Below are 11,534 nucleotides of genomic sequence, written 5' to 3' on the forward strand. Positions count from 1 at the left end.
GGAAGTAAGACTTGGCCACTGGTTGATTCACGAACCTATAACAATATATACATATATATCAAAGTATGTTCAAAATATATTTACAACACTTTTAATATATTTTGATGTTTTAAGTTTATTAAGTCAGCTGTCCTTGTTAGTAACCTACAACTAGTTGTCCACAGTTAGATGTACAGAAATAAATCGATAAATATTATCTTGAATCAATCCATGACCCAGTGTATACGTATCTCAGTATTGATCACAACTCAAACTATACATATTTTGGAATCAACCTCAACCCTGTATAGCTAACTCCAACATTCACATATAGAGTGTCTATGGTTGTTCCGAAATATATATAGATGTGTCGACATTATAGGTCGAAACATTGTATACGTGTCTATGGTATCTCAAGATTACATAATATATAATACAAGTTGATTAAGTTATGGTTGGAATAGATTTGTTACCAATTTTCACGTAGCTAAAATGAGAAAAATTATCCAATCTTGTTTTACCCTTAACTTCTTCATTTTAAATCCGTTTTGAGTGAATCAAATTGCTATGGTTTCATATTGAACTCTATTTTATGAATCTAAACAGAAAAAGTATAGGTTTATAGTCGGAAAAATAAGTTACAAGTCGTTTTTGTAAAGGTAGTCATTTCAGTCGAAAGAACGACGTCTAGATGACCATTTTAGAAAACATACTTCCACTTTGAGTTTAACCATAATTTTTGGATATAGTTTCATGTTCATAATAAAAATCATTTTCTCAGAATAACAACTTTTAAATCAAAGTTTATCATAGTTTTTAATTAACTAACCCAAAACAGCCCGCGGTGTTACCACAACGGCGTAAATCCGGTTTTACGGTGTTTTTCGTGTTTCCAGGTTTTAAATCATTAAGTTAGCATATCATATAGATATAGAACATGTGTTTAGTTGATTTTAAAAGTCAAGTTAGAAGGATTAACTTTTGTTTGCGAACAAGTTTAGAATTAACTAAACTATGTTCTAGTGATTACAAGTTTAAACCTTCGAATAAGATAGCTTTATATGTATGAATCGAATGATGTTATGAACATCATTACTACCTTAAGTTCCTTGGATAAACCTACTGGAAAAGAGGAAAATGGATCTAGCTTCAATGGATCCTTGGATGGCTCGAAGTTCTTGAAGCAGAATCATGACACGAAAACAAGTTCAAGTAAGATCATCACTTGAAATAAGATTGTTATAGTTATAGAAATTGAACCAAAGTTTGAATATGATTATTACCTTGTATTAGAATGATAACCTACTGTAAGAAACAAAGATTTCTTGAGGTTGGATGATCACCTTATAAGATTGGAAGTGAGCTAGCAAACTTGAAAGTATTCTTGATTTTATGAAACTGGAACTTTTGGAATTTATGAAGAACACTTAGAACTTGAAGATAGAACTTGAGAGAGATCAATTAGATAAAGAAAATTGAAGAATGAAAGTGTTTGTAGGTGTTTTTGGTCGTTGGTGTATGGATTAGATATAAAGGATATGTTATTTTGTTTTCATGTAAATAAGTCATGAATGATTACTCATATTTTTGTAATTTTATGAGATATTTCATGCTAGTTGCCAAATGATGGTTTCCACATGTGTTAGGTGACTCACATGGGCTGCTAAGAGCTGATCATTGGAGTGTATACACCAATAGTACATACATCTAAAATCTGTGTATTGTACGAGTACGAATACGGGTGCATACGAGTAGAATTGTTGATGAAACTGAACGAGGATGTAATTGTAAGCATTTTTGTTAAGTAGAAGTATTTTGATAAGTGTATTGAAGTCTTTCAAAAGTGTATAAATACATATTAAAACACTACATGTATATACATTTTAACTGAGTCGTTAAGTCATCGTTAGTCGTTACATGTAAGTGTTGTTTTGAAACCTTTAGGTTAACGATCTTGTTAAATGTTGTTAACCCAATGTTTATAATATCAAATGAGATTTTAAATTATTATATTATCATGATAGTATCATGTATGAATATCTCTTAATATGATATATATACATTAAATGTCTTTACAACGATAATCGTTACATATATGTCTCGTTTAAAAATCATTAAGTTAGTAGTCTTGTTTTTACATATGTAGTTCATTGTTAATATACTTAATGATATGTTTACTTATCATAGTATCATGTTAACTATATATATATATATCCATATATATGTCATCATATAGTTTTTACAAGTTTTAACGTTCGTGAATCACCGGTCAACTTGGGTGGTCAATTGTCTATATGAAACATATTTCAATTAATCAAGTCTTAACAAGTTTGATTGCTTAACATGTTGGAAACATTTAATCATGTAAATATCAATCTCAATTAATATATATAAACATGGAAAAGTTCGGGTCACTACATGTCACACAATCGGATTGAAACGGTGGACCGAGAAGGTCGAATCGGTGTTTGCCATAAGCAAGTGTACTGAAGAGGACAAAGTGAAGTACGCTACGCATACCTTCACAGGTACTGCGTTAACATGGTAGAATACCTATCTAGAGCAATTGGGACAAGATGATGCTTACGCACTACCGTGGTCAGCATTCAAGCACTTGATGAATGAGAAGTACCGTCCCAGAATCGAGGTCAATAAGATCAAGAAAGAACTTAGAGGGTTACGAACCCAAGGATTTGATATTACCACGTACGAAAGAAGATTCACATAATTGTGCCTATTGTGTCCGAGAGCGTTCGAAGATGAGGAAGAGAAGATTGACGCGTTTGTGAAAGGATTACCGAAAAGAATCCAAGAAGATATAAGTTCACACGAGCCCGCCTCCATACAACAGGCATGTAGAATGGCTCACAAACTAGTGAACCAGATTGAGGAAAGAATTAAAGAACATGCGGCTGAAGAGGCCAATGTGAAGCAAGTCAAAAGAAAGTGGGAGAAAAACGGTGATAAGAATCACCAATACAACAACAACAGCAATTACAACAATAACCGAAACAACTATCCCAACAATTGCAACATCAATCGCAACTACAACAAACGGCCTAACAACAACAACAACAACAACAACAACAACAACAACAACAACAACAACAACAACAACAACTACTACTACTACAACAATCATCCCAACAACAATAACAACCGCAACAATAACAACAATCAGAAGCAGCTATGCCAAAGGTGTGAAAAGTATCACTCGGGGTTCTGCACCAAATTTTGTAACAAGGAACAAATGGTGTTGGAACGAGTAATGGCGGAGCAAGTAGTGTCGGAGCAAGTTATGCCAATGTAGTTTGTTATAAATGTGGAAAACCAGGCCACATTATTAGAAATTTCCCGAACCAGGAGAACACGAATGGACAAGGCCGCAAAAGAGTTTTCAATATTAATGCGGCAGAGGCACAGGAAGACCCGGAGCGTGTTACGGGTACGTTTCTTATTGACAATAAATCTGATTACGTTTTATTTTATTCGGGTGCAGATAGAAGCTATATGAGTAGAGATTTTTGTGCTAAATTAAGTTGTCCATTGACACCGTTGGATAGTAAATTTTTACTCGAATTAGCAAACGGTAAATTAATTTCAGCAGATTATATATGCCAGAATCGAGAAATTAAACTGGGTAGCGAAATATTTAAGATTGATTTGATACCAGTAGAGTTAGGGAGATTTGATGTAATAGTTGGCATGGACTAGCTGAAGAAGGTGAAAGCAGAGATCGTATGTTATAAAAATGCAATTCGCATTGTACGAGAAGAAGGAGAACCCTTAATGGTGCATGGAGAAAAGGGCAACACGAAGCTACATCTTATTAGTAATTTGAAGGCACAAAAACTGATAAGAAAAGGTTACTATGCTGTTCTAGCACACGTCGAGAAAGTACAAACTGAAGAAAAGAGCATCAATGATGTTCCCGTCGCAAAAGAATTTCCCGATGTATTTCCGAAAGAATTACCGGGACTACCTCCACATCGATCTGTTGAATTTCAAATAGATCTTGTACCAGGAGCTGCACCAATAGCTCGTGCTCCTTATAGACTCGCACCCAGCGAGATGAAAGAACTGCAAAGCCAACTGCAAGAACTATTAGAATGTGGTTTTATTCGACCAAGCACATCACCATGGGGAGCTCCTGTTTTGTTTATCAAGAAGAAGGATGGTACATTTAGGTTGTGTATTGACTACAGAGAGTTGAACAAACTTACCATCAAAAACCGTTATCCACTGCCGAGAATTGACGACTTATTTGATCAACTACAAGGCTCGTCAGTTTATTCGAAGATCGATTTACGTTCTGGATATCATCAAATGCGAGTGAAAGAAGATGATATTCCAAAGACTGCTTTTAGAACACGTTACGGTCATTACGAGTTTATGGTCATGCCGTTTGGTTTAACTAATGCACCAGTTGTGTTCATGGACCTTATGAACTGAGTGTGTGGACCATACCTTGACAAGTATGTCATTGTTTTCATTGATGACATACTTATTTACTCAAAGAATGACCAAGAACACGGTGAACATTTGAGAAAGGTGTTAGAAGTATTGAGTGAAATGTCCCGTTCTTATTGATTAAAAACGTTCCATATTAATTGATTTCGTTGCGAGGTTTTGACCTCTATATGAGACGTTTTTCAAAGACTGCATTCATTTTTAAACAAACCATAACTTTTATTTCATCAATAAAGGTTTAAAAAGCTTTACGTAGATTATCAAATAATGATAATCTAAAATATCCTGTTTACACACGACCATTACATAATGGTTTACAATACAAATATGTTACAACAAAATAAGTTTCTTGAATGCAGTTTTTACACAATATCATACAAGCATGGACTCCAAATCTTGTCCTTATTTAAGTATGCGACAGCGGAAGCTCTTAATAATCACCTGAGAATAAACATGCTTAAAACGTCAACAAAAATGTTGGTGAGTTATAGGTTTAACCTATATATATCAAATCATAATAATAGACCACAAGATTTCATATTTCAATACACATCCCATAAATAGAGATAAAAATCATTCATATGGTGAACACCTGGTAACCGACATTAACAAGATGCATATATAAGAATATCCCCATCATTCCGGGACACCCTTCGGATATGATATAAATTTCGAAGTACTAAAGCATCCGGTACTTTGGATGGGGCTTGTTGGGCCCGATAGATCTATCTTTAGGATTCGCGTCAATTAGGGTGTCTGTTCCCTAATTCTTAGATTACCAGACTTAATAAAAAGGGGCATATTCGATTTCGATAATTCAACCATAGAATGTAGTTTCACGTACTTGTGTCTATTTTGTAAATCATTTATAAAACCTGCATGTATTCTCATCCCAAAAATATTAGATTTTAAAAGTGGGACTATAACTCACTTTCACAGATTTTTACTTCGTCGGGAAGTAAGACTTGGCCACTGGTTGATTCACGAACCTATAACAATATATACATATATATCAAACTATGTTCAAAATATATTTACAACACTTTTAATATATTTTGATGTTTTAAGTTTATTAAGTCAGCTGTCCTCGTTAGTAACCTACAACTAGTTGTCCACAGTTAGATGTACAGAAATAAATCGATAAATATTATCTTGAATCAATCCACGACCCAGTGTATACGTATCTCAGTATTGATCACAACTCAAACTATATATATTTTGGAATCAACCTCAACCCTGTATAGCTAACTCCAACATTCACATATAGAGTGTCTATGGTTGTTCCGAAATATATATAGATGTGTCGACATGATAGGTCGAAACATTGTATACGTGTCTATGGTATCTCAAGATTACATAATATACAATACAAGTTGATTAAGTTATGGTTGGAATAGATTTGTTACCAATTTTCACGTAGCTAAAATGAGAAAAATTATCCAATCTTGTTTTACCCATAACTTCTTCATTTTAAATCCGTTTTGAGTGAATCAAATTGCTATGGTTTCATATTGAACTCTATTTTATGAATCTAAACAAAAAAAGTATAGGTTTCTAGTCGGAAAAATAAGTTACAAGTCGTTTTTGTAAAGGTAGTCATTTTAGTCGAAAGAACGACGTCTAGATGACCATTTTAGAAAACATACTTCCACTTTGAGTTTAACCATAATTTTTGGATATAGTTTCATGTTCATAATAAAAATCATTTTCTCAGAATAACAACTTTTAAATCAAAGTTTATCATAGTTTTTAATTAACTAACCCAAAACAGCCCGCGGTGTTACTACGACGGCGTAAATCCGGTTTTACGGTGTTTTTCGTGTTTCCAGGTTTTAAATCATTAAGTTAGCATATCATATAGATATAGAACATGTGTTTAGTTGATTTTAAAAGTCAAGTTAGAAGGATTAACTTTTGTTTGCGAACAAGTTTAGAATTAACTAAACTATGTTCTAGTGATTACAAGTTTAAACCTTCGAATAAGATAGCTTTATATGTATGAATCGAATGATGTTATGAACATCATTACTACCTTAAGTTCCTTGGATGAACCTACTGGAAAAGAGAAAAATGGATCTAGCTTCAATGGATCCTTGGATGGCTCAAACTTCTTGAAGCAAAATCATGACACGAAAACAAGTTCAAGTAAGATCATCACTTGAAATAAGATTGTTATAGTTATAGAAATTGAACCAAAGTTTGAATATGATTATTACCTTGTATTAGAATGATAACCTACTGTAAGAAACAAAGATTTCTTGAGGTTGGATGATCACCTTACAAGATTGGAAGTGAGCTAGCAAACTTTAAAGTATTCTTGATTTTATGAAACTAGAACTTTTGGAATTTATGAAGAACACTTAGAACTTGAAGATAGAACTTGAGAGAGTTCAATTAGATGAAGAAAATTGAAGAATGAAAGTGTTTGTAGGTGTTTTTGGTCGTTGGTGTATGGATTAGATATAAAGGATATGTAATTTTGTTTTCATGTAAATAAGTCATGAATGATTACTCATATTTTTGTAATCTTATGAGATATTTCATGCTAGTTGCCAAATGATGGTTCCCACATGTGTTAGGTGACTCACATGGTCTGCTAAGAGCTGATCATTAGAGTGTATATACCAATAGTACATACATCTAAAAGCTGTGTATTGTACGAGTACGAATACGGGTGCATACGAGTAGAATTGTTGATGAAACTGAACGAGGATGTAATTGTAAGCATTTTTGTGAAGTATAAGTATTTTGATAAGTGTATTGAAGTCTTTCAAAAGTGTATAAATACATATTAAAACACTACATGTATATACATTTTAACTGAGTCGTTAAGTCATCGTTAGTCGTTACATGTAAGTGTTGTTTTGAAACCTTTAGGTTAACGATCTTGTTAAATGTTGTTAACCCAATGTTTATAATATCAAATGAGATTTTAAATTATTATATTATCATGATATTATCATGTATGAATATCTCTTAATATGATATATATACATTAAATGTCTTTACAACGATAATCGTTACATATATGTCTCGTTTAAAAATCATTAAGTTAGTAGTCTTGTTTTTACATATGTAGTTCATTGTTAATATACTTAATGATATGTTTACTTATCATAGTATCATGTTAACTATATATATATCCATATATATGTCATCATATAGTTTTTACAAGTTTTAACGTTCGTGAATCACCGGTCAACTTGGGTGGTCAATTGTCTATATGAAACATATTTCAATTAATCAAGTCTTAACAAGTTTGATTGCTTAACATGTTGGAAACATTTAATCATGTAAATATCAATCTCAATTAATATATATAAACATGGAAAAGTTCGGGTCACTACAGTACCTACCCGTTAAATAAATTTCGTCCCGAAATTTTAAGCTGTTGAAGGTGTTGACGAATCTTCTGGAAATAGATGCGGGTATTTCTTCTTCATCTGATCTTCACGCTCCCTGGTGAACTCGGGTCCTCTACGAGCATTCCATCGAACCTTAACAATTGGTATCTTGTTTTGCTTAAGTCTTTTAACCTCACGATCCATTATTTCGACGGGTTCTTCGATGAATTGGAGTTTTTCGTTGATTTGGATTTCATCTAACGGAATAGTGAGATCTTCTTTAGCAAAACATTTCTTCAAATTCGAGACGTGGAAAGTGTTATGTACAGCCGCGAGTTGTTGAGGTAACTCAAGTCGGTAAGCTACTGGTCCGACACGATCAATAATCTTGAATGGTCCAATATACCTTGGATTTAATTTCCCTCGTTTACCAAATCGAACAACGCCTTTCCAAGGTGAAACTTTAAGCATGACCATCTCTCCAATTTCAAATTCTATATCTTTTCTTTTAATGTCAGCGTAGCTCTTTTGTCGACTTTGGGCGGTTTTCAACCGTTGTTGAATTTGGATGATCTTCTCGGTAGTTTCTTGTATAATCTCCGGACCCGTAATCTGTCTATCCCCCACCTCACTCCAACAAATCGGAGACCTGCACTTTCTACCATAAAGTGCTTCAAACGGCGCCATCTCAATGCTTGAATGGTAGCTGTTGTTGTAGGAAAATTCTGCTAACGGTAGATGTCGATCCCAACTGTTTCCGAAATCAATAACACATGCTCGTAGCATGTCTTCAAGCGTTTGTATCGTCCTTTCGCTCTGCCCATCAGTTTGTGGATGATAGGCAGTACTCATGTCTAGACGAGTTCCTAATGCTTGCTGTAATGTCTGCCAGAATCTTGAAATAAATCTGCCATCCCTATCAGAGATAATAGAGATTGGTATTCCATGTCTGGAGACGACTTCCTTCAAATACAGTCGTGCTAACTTCTCCATCTTGTCATCTTCTCTTATTGGTAGGAAGTGTGCTGATTTGGTGAGACGATCAACTATTACCCAAATAGTATCAAAACCACTTGCAGTCCTTGGCAATTTAGTGATGAAATCCATGGTAATGTTTTCCCATTTCCATTCCGGGATTTCGGGTTGTTGAAGTAGACCTGATGGTTTCTGATGCTCAGCTTTGACCTTAGAACACGTCAAACATTCTCCTACGTATTTAGCAACATCGGCTTTCATACCCGGCCACCAAAAATATTTCCTGCGATCCTTGTACATCTTCCCCATTCCAAGATGTATTGAGTATCTAGTTTTATGAGCTTCTCTAAGTACCATTTCTCTCATATCTCCAAATTTTGGTACCCAAATCCTTTCAGCCCTATACCGGGTTCCGTCTTCCCGAATATTAAGATGCTTCTCCGATCCTTTGGGTATTTCATCCTTTAAATTTCCCTCTTTTAAAACTCCTTGTTGCGCCTCCTTTATTTGAGTAGTAAGGTTATTATGAATCATTATATTCATAGATTTTACTCGAATGGGTTCTCTATCCTTCCTGCTCAAGGCATCGGCTACCACATTTGCCTTCCCCGGGTGGTAACGAATCTCAAAATCGTAATCATTCAATAATTCAATCCACCTACGCTGCCTCATATTCAGTTGTTTCTGATTAAATATGTGTTGAAGACTTTTGTGGTCAGTATATATAATACTTTTGACCCCATATAAGTAGTGCCTCCAAGTCTTTAATGCAAAAACAACCGCGCCTAATTCCAAATCATGCGTCGTATAATTTTGTTCGTGAATCTTCAATTGTCTAGACGCATAAGCAATCACCTTCGTTCGTTGCATTAATACACAACCGAGACCTTGCTTTGATGCGTCACAATAAATCACAAAATCATCATTCCCTTCAGGCAATGACAATATAGGTGCCGTAGTTAGCTTTTTCTTCAATAACTGAAACGCTTTCTCTTGTTCATCATTCCATTCAAATTTCTTCCCTTTATGCGATAATGCAGTCAAGGGTTTTGCTATTCTGGAAAAGTCTTGGATGAACCTTCTGTAGTAACCAGCTAGTCCTAAAAACTGGCGTATGTGTTTCGGAGTTTTCGGGGTTTCCCACTTTTCAACAGTTTCTATCTTTGCCGGATCCACCTTAATACCTTCTTTGTTCACTATGTGACCGAGGAATTGAACTTCTTCCAACCAAAATGCACACTTTGAAAACTTAGCGTACAATTCTTCCTTCCTCAATACTTCTAACACCTTTCTCAAATGTTCACCGTGTTCTTGGTCATTCTTTGAGTAAATAAGTATGTCATCAATGAAAACAATGACAAACTTGTCAAGGTATGGTCCACACACTCGGTTCATAAGGTCCATGAACACAGCTGGTGCATTAGTTAAACCAAACGGCATGACCATAAACTCGTAATGACCGTAACGTGTTCTGAAAGCAGTCTTTGGAATATCATCTTCTTTCACCCGCATTTGATGATACCCGGAACGTAAGTCAATCTTTGAATAAACAGACGAGCCTTGTAGTTGATCAAATAAGTCATCGATTCTCGGTAGTGGGTAGCGGTTCTTGATGGTAAGTTTGTTCAACTCTCGGTAGTCGATACACAACCTGAATGTACCATCTTTCTTCTTGACAAACAAAACAGGAGCTCCCCACGGTGATGTGCTTGGTCGAATGAAACCACGCTCTAAAAGTTCTTGTAATTGGCTTTGCAGTTCTTTCATCTCGCTGGGTGCGAGTCTGTAAGGAGCACGAGCTATTGGTGCAGCTCCTGGTACAAGATCTATTTGAAATTCAACGGATCGATGTGGGGGTAATCCCGGTAATTCTTTCGGAAATACATCAGGAAATTTTTTTGCGACGGGAACATCATTGATGCTCTTTTCTTTAGTTTGTACTTTCTCGACGTGTGCTAGAACAGCATAGCAACCTTTTCTTATTAGTTTTTGTGCCTTCAAATTACTAATAAGATGTAGCTTCGTGTTGCCCTTTTCTCCGTACACCATTAAGGGTTTTCCTTTTTCTCGTATAATGCGAATTGCATTTTTGTAACAAACGATCTCCGCTTTCACTTCTTTCAACCAGTCCATACCGATTATCACATCAAAACTCCCTAGCTCTACTGGTATCAAATCAATCTTAAATGTTTCGCTAACCAGTTTAATTTATCGATTCCGACATATATTATCTGCTGAAATTAATTTACCATTTGCTAATTCGAGTAAAAATTTACTATCCAAAGGCGTCAATGGACAACTTAATTTAGCACAAAAATCTCTACTCATATAGCTTCTATCCGCACCCGAATCAAATAAAACGTAAGCAGATTTATTGTCAATAAGAAACGTACCCGTAACAAGCTCCGGGTCTTCCTGTGCCTCTGCCGCATTAATATTGAAAACTCTTCCACGGCCTTGTCCATTCGTGTTCTCCTGGTTCGGGCAATTTCTAATAATGTGGCCCGGTTTTCCACATTTATAACAAACTACATTGGCATAACTTGCTCCGACACTACTTGCTCCGCCATTACTCGTTCCGACACCATTTGTTCCTTTCGTTCTATTAACCCCTGGTCCGTAGACCTCACACTTCGCCGCGCTATGACCATTTCTTTTACACTTGTTGCAAAATTTGGTGCAGAACCCCGAGTGATTCTTTTCACACCTTTGGCATAGCTGCTTCTGATTGTTGTTGTTATTGCGGTTATTATTGTTGTTGGGATG

The sequence above is a fragment of the Rutidosis leptorrhynchoides genome, chromosome 3 (assembly GCF_046630445.1).
Source record: "Rutidosis leptorrhynchoides isolate AG116_Rl617_1_P2 chromosome 3, CSIRO_AGI_Rlap_v1, whole genome shotgun sequence".
NCBI classification, from domain to species: Eukaryota; Viridiplantae; Streptophyta; class Magnoliopsida; order Asterales; family Asteraceae; genus Rutidosis; species Rutidosis leptorrhynchoides.